The sequence below is a fragment of the Lepidochelys kempii genome, chromosome 11, assembly GCF_965140285.1.
Source record: "Lepidochelys kempii isolate rLepKem1 chromosome 11, rLepKem1.hap1, whole genome shotgun sequence".
Classification (NCBI taxonomy): Eukaryota; Metazoa; Chordata; order Testudines; family Cheloniidae; genus Lepidochelys; species Lepidochelys kempii.
Genome location: NC_136390.1, coordinates 23,350,013 through 23,365,807, shown reverse-complemented (window position 1 = coordinate 23,365,807; position 15,795 = coordinate 23,350,013). Strand labels below are relative to the sequence as shown.

General features: G+C 37.4%; 1 protein-coding gene across 7 annotated transcripts in view; it reads right to left on the bottom strand.

The window, feature by feature from the left end:
- Positions 1–15,795, bottom strand: part of ARHGAP15 (Rho GTPase activating protein 15) — a 463,932-nt gene that overhangs the window by 35,142 nt on the left and 412,995 nt on the right. The window lies entirely within an intron of this gene.

Here is a 15,795-nt window from a genome sequence, read left to right as displayed (position 1 = left end):
AGGACAAACGTTTTGCATATGGCTTATGCTTGTGATATTTGCATTTATTTGCATGAGATGTTGCAACTAAAACAAAGACGTACAACTGTGGTTTCATTTAGGAGCAGATTAGATAAGGTGACAATAGGCCTGATATAGAGAAAACATCTTGTAAGCTGCATGTTCTAGATAACCTGAGAATTCTTTTCTGATCTGATCATCTATAGCTTAACTATCATCTATAATTCTGAGTATATTTTAGTATTTAATATTTATATTGGTCTAGCATCCAGATTCTCCAGTCAAAGTTGAGCCCTCTTTGTGTTAGGTGCTGCATAAACCATACGAATACACAGTTTCTACCCTGAAGATTTTATAATCTAAGAAGCAAATTTATAGCACCACAGATCCATCATTTACATTGAGTTTAATTGTGCAATCTCTTCCTAGGAAGCTCAAAGTATTTTGAGAAAAGACTAGACCTCCGAATAATCAACGTAGAGATTATTTTTTCTTTTCAAAATCTTTCATGTGAATATAGTTTCAGGGAAAGTAGCGAGACTGACAACCCTGGAGAACGAAGTTATCCACAGAACAGACATAGGCATGGATGACAACAGACAGAGGTTTCTATGCACAGCCCTATCACTGTATTTTGACCATGATATCAAGGGACCCAACTGTACAGTGGAGAAGGTAGTTCAGTATCAATGCTCAGTCAGTCCTTGGCCTCTCTGTTGAGGCTGCCAAAAGTAGTGGTTATTTTTGTCATGTGGACACCCTGTCCTGTGAGAATTGAATTGAAGATGCTATCCAAAATTGTATAAAATTATAGCAGGTATACTTTTCAACTGATATCACTCAACGGTAGTTTCCATTCTGTTTTCCAGAAAGCGTTCACTGGCCTTAAGCACAGATGCACCCACTCAGCTCAGATGTGAATCTAGCCTAGGATTTTTAAAAAACAGAGTTATGAAAGAAGGTCAACACCACAACTCAAAGCACCTGATGCTTGCTTATTGTTGAGTGCTCAATACTTCAGGGGAAATGCAGTACAGGAAGGATTTATTATAGGCATCTATGGAGATGTTTTCCCGTCCCACACCCCCAGGTTGATTTGCATAGATATCTACCTGGGTGTCACCCTCTATTCCAGAAGTGACTGCATTTCAGAGATCAGGGAAGTGATTCTTACACGGATATAATCCATGAAACTTTTAGCATTACATAAATGCACAGTAATATTCTAATACCCAATCCCTTTAGAAAATGGAAAGTATGGACAGTTCTTTTTTAAAGGCAGACTCTGCCTCCTTTTTAAAGTGCATAACCAAAGACATGGCCAGGAGAAAATAGGATGAGAGACAGTTAACCAATTTCTAAAGCACAGAAATCCTAGAAGAAATGGTGCATAAAATTATTTTATGAATCAGCCTATTCGTTAATTGTTAGCCTATTGTAAAAGAGGAAAAACAGGCAACATGTGGTAACTTTAGTCAGCATTTCTGAACAGGGAATGATAAACACCTCTGCCTGGCTCTGGCATTTATCAGTACTGAGATATTATTACCACATAGACTCACAGCATGGTTACTGTTATCATCGAAAAAAAGAGCCAGCTAATCTTAATGGTTTGTAAAGCCGTTACCTGCACTGGTCTGACATTTATCATGATCATTTTACCACATGGGTCCTACATAGCAAAGGTATTTTATCTGGAAGGGACATCACTATGAATTATTATTTGCAGCTAGGTAGAAAATTGTATGTTGTAGATACCTTTTCTCATTATAAATCACAGTCACATTTCACCATTTCCCACACAAAGCTGCTGAGCCCAGAATTTTTGCCACAATGCTTACTCTCTCTACCTTTTATAGTTCCATGAAAACACTGGGTACTTTTTCATTAAAATGCTTGATGTTGTTTTTTTAAATGCTACATACGCTTGATTTTTTTTGGATGTGTTAAAGACAATTTTCTCCAACTTTATAAACTGAAGTTGATAAACTGTCTACTTTTTTAAAAACCTTGTTCCTGCTTCTATCTTAGCGGCCAGACTTGTCTCTGCTCTTGACCTTGTCAATGCAATATTTAAGAGTAGATCGGATGTAAGTCCTTATGTTTGATTTTGAAATACCTATGCATTTTCTTCTCTGCCTGAAATCCTTGCGTTCCACTTTAAAGCCACTGAACATTTTCTCCCTTCATTTTCCTAATTGGGAAGATCTTTTTCATGGGTGCCTCTTCATCAAACTAAAAAGAAGGGGGAGGGAAATCCTACCTGAAGATTTGTGTAAATAGTCATCCGAGAGGTATCACCAAACTATCTGTTGCCTAATGAAGCCCAGTAATTTACAGTACAAAGAAAGAGAAGACATTTTGTAGATCTGACACTTCTTTTTTTGAAACTCTAAGGCTAAGTCCAGAATATGAAATAGACTAATTTTTTTAAGTTAAACTAGCACAAAGGTACAACTTGTAATTGCAAAAATCAACAAAAATCCCTGTTAAAAGATTATCAGTAAGTTCTGGAAAGTTCTGTTTTCTTTTCTCTAAACTGTTTCAATAGGAATAAAAACAACCAAAAATTACACACACACACACATAATAAACAGGGAGAACATTTAGGCCCTCCCCCCTTTTTATTTTAGGATAAATATGGAAGGAGAATGTAACAATTTTAGCAAATTAAGATAATTTCATGTGAATTGCAGAAGGTACTTTTATGTTGCTAGTACATATATTTAGAAATTGCATTCCTGTATTTAAAAATAAGGTTCTCTTTAAGAAAGCAAGACTGTAGAGATGCTCTTGTTTATATTTAAATGAAGAATGCATTAAACAAGCTACAAAGCATTTAATATTATATAGGCTCTTTTGAAAATGAGCTCTGGATAAACATTTGAACATGGAAGAAAACATGATGTGCCTGTAACATTAACTGTGGCTGGGTGAAAATGAACAAAGAAAGTAACCTTTAGCTTTTATGTCCATAAAGAATACTTAAACAAATCCCATTGAATCTTTCTTTTAATCATTAATTTTAAATGGACATAGCTATTTACAACAAACCACTTTGTTTTAGAACAGGAAGTCCAAGGTTTATCTCCAATAACTCACATTTTCTAGGAAGGGATGTATGTCTCTAACCTGACATGCATTCATTATTTTGCAAGGTACTGGAGTCTGACCTTTGACCCTCCTCAGACCTGCTGCATTATTCATGCCTGACTTACTTTGTGTAGTTTTACTACAGTACCCATTTCCCTTTACCAGCAGCTTCAGTTACTTGTTCATGTTTAACGTTAAACTGGCATTTATGGCTCACATTAATGCTTAATTTTATTTCAAGCCATCATCTCTTCTTTTTGTCCTGTTGAACCGAACTGTGTTGTGTGGTTGGGGAAAAGGCGCTATATGATTCTGCATAAAATATTGCACTATTGAGCTGTCATCAACACTAAGATTTTTTTTAAAAAGCGTGTTTCCCTCCTCGCTTTTTATATTGCGCTGCTCACCATTTTTTTGAGAAACTTTATGCTGTGTTCAAAATGTCACACACTATTCCTACAGCAAATTCCGTAACCAGAGACTACATCCAACAATTCACACAATTGATTCAACTGCCAGGTTTTGTTTTTGTTTTTTGTTTAATCAGAACTGAGTAGGTTAGGTGGATTTTTGAGTGCTAATGAAATTGTGAGACTTATGGTGCTGGCTACTGCCAGCCATAGTGTGGGCAGACGCTCTGCAAGCTTCCCCACTGTGTTGCTGTGCAAGCATCCCTGCTGTTATGTTTGCTATAGTTTTAATGTCTGTGAAAAATTCCTGATGAAACTAAATTATGTTATGCTTTCTTGTTTATGTAAATAAAATACCCGATCTGGCCAGTTTGTCCTGCCCTTGCCCATTTTAGAAGCTCTCCCATAGTACAAGTGCTTAACTTAACCCCAAATCCTATCAACTACCTCTGTATTATCAGGATATGAGAATTTACTTAAAACAAAATGCACATTGGGCTTCATTTTTCAGTGGTGCTGAGTGCCCACCTCCCCAACTGCCATCAGTCGATTTCAGTATTCAGAACAAAGACCATTGTGGTTAAAAAAAATGTGAAGTTAGATTTTTTTTTAAAAAATCGGATTCCTCATATAATTTGAAAAACAAGGATATTTCATCTTGTGTAACATTAACGTCTCAATCTTAATCATCTGCTATAGACAATGCAAACCTTATTGCATATATACACTGTAAAATACTACAGCATTTAAAAAAATCCATAAGAATGTGCAAACTAACTAATACTTGGTACAAGGAGAATAAATCAATTCAGACCACAAACTGGTTACTTTTTATTCATGCCTCAGAAATAGATGTTGCAAAAAATGAACATTACAAGAAACCTTTTTATATATCCAATTGATGAATTCACCAAATGTGATACAGAGTGGAGTTTTCAATGAATATTCATACAACTCTTGCAATCCATTAGCAAGACTTAAGACAATGAGTTTGCAACTCAATCCCATTTAACAAAAATATATGTGGAATTAATGGGGAAAAACAGCACTTACAAAACTTAAACTTTAATGTATCAAACTCCAGGTGCCAGAGTTTGAGGGAAATAACCAATAATAGTCATTTTTTACATATTTGATGGGACTGATTATGCAATGTGCAACTCTAAATGGCTTATAGCACATTGTAGCATGGTTCCATCCCATTGGCTACAGTAGGGTGCAGGCAGATGGATGACAGTGACAAGGAGAGAAGTGCTTTTGCTTAGCCGTGCGTTAAGATGCCATCCAGAAGCTCTGTGCACTGCAGACACTTCATTAGGATGCCAGGATAATGGTAAACTACCACTCAGAGTGACACCCCATTTCCTGCTTACTGAGCTCTCCAACCTCGGCAGATGTCAACAATCTCACAGTGCTACAGACCAGACCTAACTTTCCAGTCACTTTGACTCCAATTTTTTCCCCCTTAACAGTGCCATACATTACATGCAATATGTAACAGCAAATACTAAACGGAAGAAAAAATTTGCTGCTCTAATTATAACAAAGCAGCATCTGACGTAGGTACTGTATGTTCAGAGTACATACAATCAGCTGGGCATTATAAAAGAGAGATGCTGTTTGTTAGTCAGTTTTAAGGGTTAATTAGACTTAGGACTTTAATAATAACAGTTAAAGTCTGATCCCAGTAGAGACGATTGTGCTTCATGACTAGTTTCCATTTAAATATGAAAAAAATTTGCGGAGCTCTTTTCTGATAGATTTCATATTCGGTTTCAGCCTCGTGCATGGTTTTCTGTACAGAAAGAGCAGACTTGAGCATCTGGATGGTGTGATATTTTCTCTGCAAATGCACAACTCGTGGCCGTCACATACCTCCCTAACAGCAATTATAGCCAACAGAGAGTCTGTGCTACAATACTTAACCTATACTTCCTTCCAGAGATGCAAAAATAGCTACTTATCCTTTTAAAAATGATCTCCAAAATTAAAAACATTGTTTAAAAGGCTCCAAATCATAATGCAATTTTTCCATGGTCCAAATTTTATTTTTCAATTCTCTGTGTATCCATAAACAGACTCTCCCATGAAAGAATTATTGATGTTTTTGAAACCAGAAATCCCTATTTACTTTACAAATGTTGCATTTAGAATATTTCTTTGTGGGCCAGGTTGATGTTTTAGCAGGAGTGCTCTGGACTGCCACATAGATAACCTTGCATAATGACAGGTTTCAGAGTAACAGCCGTGTTAGTCTGTATTCGCAAAAAGAAAAGGAGTACTTGTGGCACCTTAGAGACTAACCAATTTATTTGAGCATGAGCTTTCGTGAGCTACAGCTCACGAGCATCTTATTCTCTTTGGAAGGGGAAAGAGCACGACAAGGCAGCACAGTTAGCCACAGAGAGCTTTCTGTTTGCTCAGAAGAGTGACCCCTCCCCAAGCCTGTGTTAAGGAATGACTTTGATTGGCATTCTAGTCTTCCCAGAGTTGTGTGGGTGGTATAAATGTGAATAATAGAAGTGGGTTAAAAAAGAAGAAAAAATAATAAGGATTCTGAGGAATCTATTTGGGATGAGATGAGACACATTTCCCCCCCCCCCCACTCCCTCACCCCCGTTCTCCTTGCCTGGAAATTAAGATGGTTACCAGGAATCTTTACAAAACAGCTGGAAACATGGGGCCAAATCCTGAAGTCTTTCTTAAGATATTATCCATTCTTACTTGGGCAAAACTCCCATTGAAACAAGCAGAAATGAAGAATCTGCACTTGCTGATGTTAACAGGATATTACCACGGCCTTCTGTGGGAACAGGTCTGGGTCCTAAGGGAGGACTTTAGGATTGGATCCATACATGATAAAAGCAAATATTTTTTACTTGATTAAAATGTAAAGTTGTGATTATTTTAAAAATCTGTTTAATATGCACTGAAAATATTTTTTCAAATACGCATTCCCATAACATTTTGCTGCACTATGACCTTTGGTCTGATGTCTCCTAATTCTGCAGAAGGTTAAGAAGGGAGATACCTCATATGTGCTAATACTGGCCATATTTGGGGATTAGAAGTTTCAAGATTTTTAGGAACAAAAGAAATATGCACATTTGATTCTTTTCCCCATCCAAATTATTTTTAAAAATCCAACAACAGTAAACAGTATCTCCCCAAGGGAGATTTAGATTTGAAGACTGTTCATTATATCATTTGAATAAGACTAGACCTGGCCTTTTGACTTTGAACCACTACCAAATTTCAGGCTGTGAGGAAATTGTTCTACATTTCCTGACAAATTGAGTTAAGCAGACATTAAGTGGGCTTTAAGAAAACAAATGGCCATCTTTATCACAGGTGGACACTGATGGCTTAATGGGGCCTGGGCTGATTGTATCACTTCTAATGGCTTGACGGGAAGCATTAGGGTTTTTGCATAAAGAACTGGCATTGCGAACCCTGCTAACACAGACCTGTCAAGCGTTCTGTATCCCTTTGTGCATGGAAGCAGATGTTTGTATGTATACTATGAACTGGCATTAGAGCAAGCGACAGATGCCTGTATGAATGCCAGGTTTGTGAATTTTTACAGCAGGAGCATGTTCTGAGGAAGTGCAGCCCTGCCCTCTATCATAGGTAATTCCCACTGGAACTTACTAAATCCCAGCTATGTTTTCATTATTTGGTTTTCCTAGCAACTGGATGAATGTATCTGTCCTGAAAATGTAAGATGAGAATGCTACCAAATTCTTACAGATTTGCAGTACTGGGGCTGTTTTGAAGTTATTATTTTCTGTAATTTCCGTTGCACCCTGTAATCTAAACCAACATTCCTCAAAGGGGAAAGTGGTATTATAGCTATCTAATTAAAACGTGTGTTAATGTTAGCCTGGTAACCATTCCCTCCTCTCCCTGCCAGTCCCCTGCCCCCCACCCCCCAAGAAAAGGAAAAAAGAAAAAAAAAAGAAATGCTGAATTAGATTCACAGCACTTCATTGCCTTCCACATACAGAATTTACACTGTAGTTGTCTGTCAACAATACGAACAGGTAGCTTGCAGTCCATTAAACAAACACCGTGCCCCCCTCACTTTTATTTGACATTTTATTTGGCTATGACAAATGAGCAGCAGTTGGATTATAACATAATTTGTCTTGTCTTTATTACCAGCACAAAGGACACCATTCATTAATTATTCTGCCGTTGCAGCTTAACACTAACTGGAAAGGTCCCTCTTCGGACAGATGGCGGGGACGATGTTATTTATATCAATCAGCCAAAATCCTCAACAAGGATTACTGTTCCTGAGACTAAATGATTTATTTCTTTTTACCTCACCCTCCCTCAACCCCTTCTGCTTTCAGAGATTTCTCTATAAAAACAAAATTTGATAGGAATCTTAAAGCAAAGCCATATTTAACCTGTTAGCTTGCAAAACAACATGCATGTTACATCAGTTTAACTACACGACATTAGTTGCATATTTTGAACTGTTTTAGCTTTTTTTTCATCTTCAACTCCACAGAAAAAAAGATTAACTGAGGGTCTTGGAGCAGCAAGTTCAGCAAAAGTTTGCCTTTTCTGTAACACCATACTGCTGTTGTCCCCAGAGACTACCAGGATCAGGAAATGGTGCCAGCTGTCAGGATTTCTGTCTCTGATAAGATGAGATGACCCACCTTATTACAGAAAGACCAGCAATAGACCTTTTGCAAGATAAACTAGGATGTTTCGTAAAATTCCAGGCTAAACTGAGGGTCAAATCATACATGAGACAGATGCTCATCTATTCCTACTGGATACAAGTCTTTATTCAGTATCAAGGGATGGAGGGGTTTTACTTTACTTGCTCTGTCTTGTTAATGACTCTGCCCAACACATAATCAAACAGTAATAATTTCTAGAGACTGAATCCATATGCAAAAATCTTCTGAACGTCTTTTACAGGACTTCTGAAATGGTGCCCTTTCTTATAGACATACTCTTTAGGAAAGAAATCCATATGGATTGTTACATCGCATGAGGATTAAGACATTTAAAGTTTTATCCAAGTTGCACACTCTGTTATAATAAAGACTAAAACACAGAAACTTTTATTGTCTGCAGAAATTATTGGTATAACCTTGCTATCCTGATTAGTTTGCAAATATTAAAAGTCCCATCAAGACAAATATCAGCAACATGCAAATACCCTTGCAGGTTGTGATTAAGATTTTAAATGTATCCTTTTGCTTTTAGTTAATGAAAAACAAAGTCTTGGAGGATCTAAGTTGTAATTTATTAAACATGAAAGGCTCCTTGATGAAATATAGAAATGAGATATATTTTGCATTTCAAAGATTTAAGCTGACAACTTACTTGCATGCAAATAAGAGCAAGATTTGTAAAAATATTTGAAAAGAAATTATTCCTGAATGTACTTATTACAATAATGTGGCATGTAGATAAGAGAAACACACAGCATTAAAAGACATTCATTTCTCCAAAGTCTTAAAATTAGCTTCTTTCTGCCATTGTGTATTAATGTTCTTCTTCAGGAATGCAGCATATTAAAGAACTGAACAGAATTAGTAATAAATTTGTTAATTACAAATTTAAGCAACACAACTGTGTTGTTTCCCCAATATGTTTTTTTCAAAAGCAGAATTGCTAATGCATTTTAATCATTTATGTGTAAACATTTGAGGATAAAATATTCTGAAGTTTATCAATTTCAAGAGCTGTTTATTTGCTGGCAAAATAGGGCATGTTATACAACATATATCTTATCATTTTTGCTCATCAAATCCCCATTTGCTGAATGCAAATTTCTCTGGTCTAAGTGCTCTTGCACCTCAATTTAAATGAATAATAGGATAGACTCTATTAAAATCGGTTTAAGGTTGCCATGGGTGACATATCAGTAGGGTTAAAATGAGAAAAAAGGTCACAGAAGCAGTCCTTACAACCTGTTTTTTTATCATAATGAAGCATATGTAAGTATCTGTGTAGGTTTAACAACAACATATGGAAATTGGAGACAATACTTAGTTTGTAGATCTTTTCAATTTATTTTTTAGACAACATATTTCAGAACAAATGAATGTAAAATCACGGTACCATCAATAACTGGGAATGTATTCAGTTGCATTGAAAATTGGAGAGTAAGCCCCAGTGCAGTAACATAGTACTCTGACAGATTGTGGATTTGTAAAAATAACAGAGAAGTCAGAAGAATACTGTATTTTGATTGTAGCAAATCCTTCATTTCAAGGAACCAGCAAGGTGCTCTAATCATATTAACAAAGAAGCCAGAAACTATACCAAAACACCTCATTTAAGAAGATTTTTGAGTCCTCGGCTAACCAGATTTATGGGATTATGCATGCAGTTAGTTCATAAGTATTGAAAATATTACCACTTCACAAGGAAACCTTCCTTGATCTATCTCTTTTTTGTGTGTGTGTTGTAGTCGTATCCTGTTTAAAGCTGAACAAATAACACTGCTGACCATTTTGAAGACTTGAGGAATAAAATAAAATCACAACTTTTCTGAATTTTTGGATCTGTTTTAAAAGTCAAAATCTATTTGTTAAGGTACTACACTTATTGCTGACTTTTTATATTATTTATGGTTCTCATTTGGATTTCACAGAATCAGATTTTTGTTACAAGTGTTATATTTCCTCTCTTTTTAACCTATATTAAAAAGAAAATCTCCTTATTTGCTAAGGTTACAGTGTTAGTTTAATTTTCATAGGAACAGTGGAATATGATGAAGCGAGTAACATTTACCAAGTCATTAGTTTTATGCAAACTAGGAAGGAAGATGAAAGAAAAAAATATCAATTATTTATAGATTGTTAAAATGTATCTTAGTGCAGTGCTACTGTATAGAAATGACAATTAGCCAAACTTACCTTCTATAATTAATAATGCATACATTATGCTCTTTGGGCAACTAATCACCAGTTCTACAAATTTGTTTGACACTCTTGAAGATACCTATCACATGGGTTTAAAAAAAAAAATAAAAAGAACAATGCTCTGCCATTCATGGCCAACTTTAAAAGGCTTTCTGCTATCCCAGAAGTGATGAGTGAACAAAATGATGATCTATAAATTGCTTGACTATGTGAATGAAACATAAGATTACAATCCAAACATTCCTAACTAAAGAACTCCCAAAAGACCAAATTCAAAATGTAAGCTTGATACAATCTATAACATTTAGCATTATCTTTGTGGATACAAACATTTATCTTTGTGGATACAAACTTAACTCTTAAGAAGATCTGTCAGAAGAACTTCCTGTTGCCTGCAGATCTCTGAGCATAAACAGGCAAGCAAGTCACATTACATGTCCTCTTTTTCCTGTTCCACAAATTTGAGTATGATAGATCTGGCTGTGGGAGGGGCATATATTCTATACAAACCTATAATGTTGCTTCATCAAACTGTAGGTTCTGAACCCTGTATTCTGCTGAAGTAAAGAACGATAACAGAATCAGCAACGCTAATTCTGTGTTCTCTCACTCCTTGGGGACATGCACCATTCTTGTGATAATGAACCATAGACTTCACTATGCAGTCACAGGCATTAAAATATGGAAAGATTATGCCATGTTTGCAATGGGGAAATGTCATGTGTGGCTTCCTCATCCATGATGATATCTATTAGGCTCCTCTGTGAGGTGTTAATTTTTAAGGGGGTGCTTAAAATAATTTTTACTACATATTTGGTAGTCTTCATATTGAAAAACTAATCTTTGGATGTTAAGACATGTGGCTACTAGCATTGGTTTCCTGTAGATCTGAATGTCACCACAGTTTGTAGGTTTCTTGGAAAACATATTTTCCAGTGATTGCCCTCGTGATTGTTCATGTTTGTTTCGTGATCTTTATCATAGCAGATATATACGTGACTGGCTACACCTATAGGTAGGTCCATCCATTTCTCTAATGGCTTTTGGTTTGCAGTAGCTTTACACACCAGTTATTCATTCTCAGTGGTTTCTGTGCCTGATATAGACTTCATTTAAAACAGATTTAGGATGGCAGGATGTAGAAGAGTGCTGCACTTAGGAAAAACACTACCTTGTGGTCAAATCACCTGTTATATGGAGATTTAGACTCAGATCTTAATATGGCGCACAGCTGCCATCAACCCCTCACTGAACAATGGATTCATCCAGAGAGAGCTTATCTCCACACTGAGGGTCAGATAACTCACTATTTCTACTGAAGTCCTTGGCTTTGACCCATGGACCTCATGGGGGATTTTCACCTTTAATTTTCTCCTGAAGATCCTTCTTCCTCATTCACCTTCCTTCATAACTCATGTTCTAGTTTCCGTTATTTCAACTAATACTTTATAGCTGTATTAAGGTGGAGTGGCGAAAAGAAGTTTTTGTGTAACAGATTATTAGATGCCTCACAAACAGGCATATTTCTGTCATACTAAGTTCTGCACTGGTCATTGGCTACCTGTTAATACACAGGAAAAAGAAGAAGTATTTTACTGTCACAGAGGATAACACAAAATAATTTTTCCTATGGTTTTATTTGAAATAAAAATATTCTTTGCATTAATTTGTGGATAGTCTTGCATGTATAAATATTAAGGCATTGCCAAATATTCCAAGTATCCCTCCATGGCAAATTGTCTTTAAATACTGGCAGGTTTTTTTCTTTTTAACATTTACTTGTGGACCAGAAACACTTTCAGTCTATTGCCCCTGGCCTTCTGTGAGAATGTTAGTTAGTAATGCTCATAAAAACTCAATTCATCAATGTGAACATAATTTGCTATGAACAGAAAGCTCACAAAAGGGTGAATTTGTCAGATAGACAGGTGGCCTGAGATCTCTCCCTGATACTGAATGATATGAATAATAGATTCTGGTAAATGTATGCCAAGACTTGAGCTGTAAACACAGCTGCCTCCATTCCCTTCCAGAATAACAGCTTCGAGAACGAAAGCCCAGGAACCACAGTTCCACCTGAGGACTAAGCTTGTGTACACACGCACACACACAAATGCATATGCACGCTCATGAACAAAACAAGTGTCATAAAAAAGAACTCAGCTAGTTGTTTCTAACCTCATTCTCAAACCCCAGCCATGAATGCATTTAACATATGTGAAGATTACAACATTTAAAAAATGTTATAATCTTCAAACTGCTTAATTTTGCACCCATTGAGTCAAAGGGAAAACCTCAGATAGCTTCAATAAGTTCAGGATCAGGTCCAAAGATAATAAACTTTGTGATATTACTGCTTTTCATGTAAAAATAAACATCTTGGCTCTCTCTGTACAAACATTAGTTAGGTTAAAATCATCTGAGTCCTGCAAAATGCTTTGTCTTCTAGACTGTAGTACTTTTTAAGGCTCATGCCTACTGTAACTTTTCCAATTTTAGCTGAATTTTTCAATCATTAGTTACAGTGCCCAGAGCATCTTAGGAAGAGATTGCATGTGCAAAAGTGCCCTTTGTACTTTCCTACTGCTCTGCTCCTGGGCTGGTATCCAGGTGTATATTAGAGCAGCCTTCAGGCTGCTCTAAATTAAGCCAGCTTCCTTTGGCCCCAGGGGATGACTACAGCATCCATGGTAGCAGTAGTTGGTAGAAGGCAGAGGAGAGGACATAGGAATTATTATGCTGGCTGTAAATCACTGAAGGATTCCCCCACCTCAAGGAGGAACCTCTTGTGGCCAGTTACACCTGTTTACAGATTCTACCAATGATGTGGCTCAAACTGGCTGTGACACACTTGAGAATCTGGGTTTTATAATCTATTTTCCAAATCCTAGCCAGGCACTGCACATACATAGAAGAGGACTGTAATATATTTCAGAGTATTGTGGGTGGTTATCGTGTTTGTTTTGGTCTATCAAGCACTTTTATCTTCATAATTCTAGTTGTGCCCAGAGCTTATCAGAGTTATTCTTCTGCCAAACATGGTCAATGTTTCCTGTATACTTTGACCCATATAGGTCTGAACTAAGGCATTTCCCCACCCCAACCCCAAGGTGAGCCTCATTTTGGCTTCTCGGCACCAAGTGGGCTCCCTAGTCACTTCTTCACTGGAAATAACAAAGCCCAGCAAATGAACTGGGGATTGCATTATCTAAAGCTGATGCATGTTTGTTCTGATATTTGTTATCTAGGGAGAATGTTCTTTATAATGAGTTGGCTAAGGTGCGGGACATGTTTTTTGCTCTGCACTCAGAACTGAAACATCCTAAAGCTCCCGAAATGTGACAGAATATGAGGTATTGATGGCAAAAGGGAAGTTTTTTGAATAAATGAGAATCATTGTCAGAATAATGAAAAAGAAATGAGCTATGATTTAATCTGTTTTCTAGCAATGTCACAGAGGAGCTATGAGACAAGCTATCTGCAAAATTCAGAATCATTACCCATACAAAGCCATTCATACACGTTATGACTTTGGGCAAGTAGAGGGGACATGGACGTGCCAAAAAGCTGTATGCAGATACTTCACTATTAATTACACATTTACACAAGTTCACACACCTAAGTAATTCCACATTCAGTTGACTGTAATTTAAGCTCACTGTGACATTAGGCCCAGCACTGCCTGTTTCTGATTGTGGCATGTGCACTTGGCTTACTCCCCCCATTTCTGGTGAAACTCCAATCTTTTCTGGATATCCATTGTAACTGTGGAAGATATACAGATCCAGTGTTTTGCATTTTTTGGAGGACAGAATAAGCCAGTCAGATCCATGGCTGTAACCCACATATCATACATATTACCCTGGGACATGTATAGCAAACTTGGATAGAGAAAAATCACAGGTGTAGTGGCCTAGCAGAAAAGTGTCAAACTGTTTTAGTGCCTTGGAACAAGGTATGAACTGCTGTCCCAATTACACTGATCCTCCGCATATATTCTGTAGCCAGGGTGTGAGCACTGAGCATGTAGAAGGGAGAGGTGGTTACATGGATGCTGCTGCCTCTGTCACCTCCACAGCTAAGATCTGATAGCTGTGAAGGTTGGAGGAAGGTATGTCAGGAGTAGTGAAGAGGAGGCAGAGAAACAGCTGCTTTATATGTTTCCTTCTCAGGGCAGATATAATAGACAACTTATAGCTGCCATCAACAGTGGTAATATCTCCTCTGTGACTTTGCTATAGTGCAGAAGGGGTTTAGGATAGGCAGCTGGAAATGGGGCTCAGCCACAAAGAGCACAACATGGATTAGAGCTCAGCTGCCATTGCTACAGGCAATGTAAAATGGCAGGAGCAGGTAAGAGCAAAAGGGAAAGGCCTCACTGAACCTATGTATTTCAGACAGTACGTAAGAAATGGCAGTTCCGATCATTGGCTTGTCTCCTTTGCACCATCCCTGCTTTAGTGGCTGACAAAGCAGTAGAATGGCAGATGCTAAGGACTGATGGAGCTCTTTTCCCTTCACAGTGCAGATCTGAGAGTAGCATAAGTCCGTAAAATAAGCTATCTTCAGGGACCACCTGTGAGGGAAAGAAGCAGATAATCCAAAGGATAGTGCAGCTATTCTGATCACCAAGTTAGTAAGGAAGAGCTCAGCAGCAGAGGCAAAAATAACAGCAGCAACAGCAGAAGATGGACCCCCCAATATATGAGGTCATTGTCAGTAGACTTCCTGCAAATGCTTGAATCTGTGGATACAGGTGTGATGTTAACATACCAAGTACCAGCTCATGCCAAAGCCACTAGACTCCAGCTGAACACTGACAAATTGATAGCTGGAAACCAGTCTGGCTCACCTAGCTGTTAGCACTGTTAAATAAGATGTTAGGTTTATAAGAATGTGTTTAGACTTTACAAAATGCTTGTAAATTGCTGCATGTTTTAATCTCACTGAACATCTGTACTCCATGTTATAAGGTTATATTACGTGTTTGCATGTACACCTCTGTAACTCACCAAACAAGAAACAAACATTACTTAATGTAAAGGCACGCTTCCGACAGAAGGAGTTAGGTCCTACCCACATGAAGGCCCACTGAAACCAAATGAGCCATTTTGAAACATCAAAGGACAAAGACTTTGTTGATTGCTTCCCCCCCATAATTGTGAAGAGGAGATGTGCACGAGGACTCTAGGAGAAGGGAATAAATATCCCTGACCAGAAGAAACTGGATCTTTATGCTGTTGGGACTTTGAGAGGGCAAGATTTCTACACATAAGCAAGGGATCCCCAGCTGCTTAGCTTGGGTTATCCGTAGAGGATATACAGAGCTTGCATATTACAGCAGCTTCTATTACCTTTTGTAACCTGAGACCATAACTCATGTGTGTGTGTGT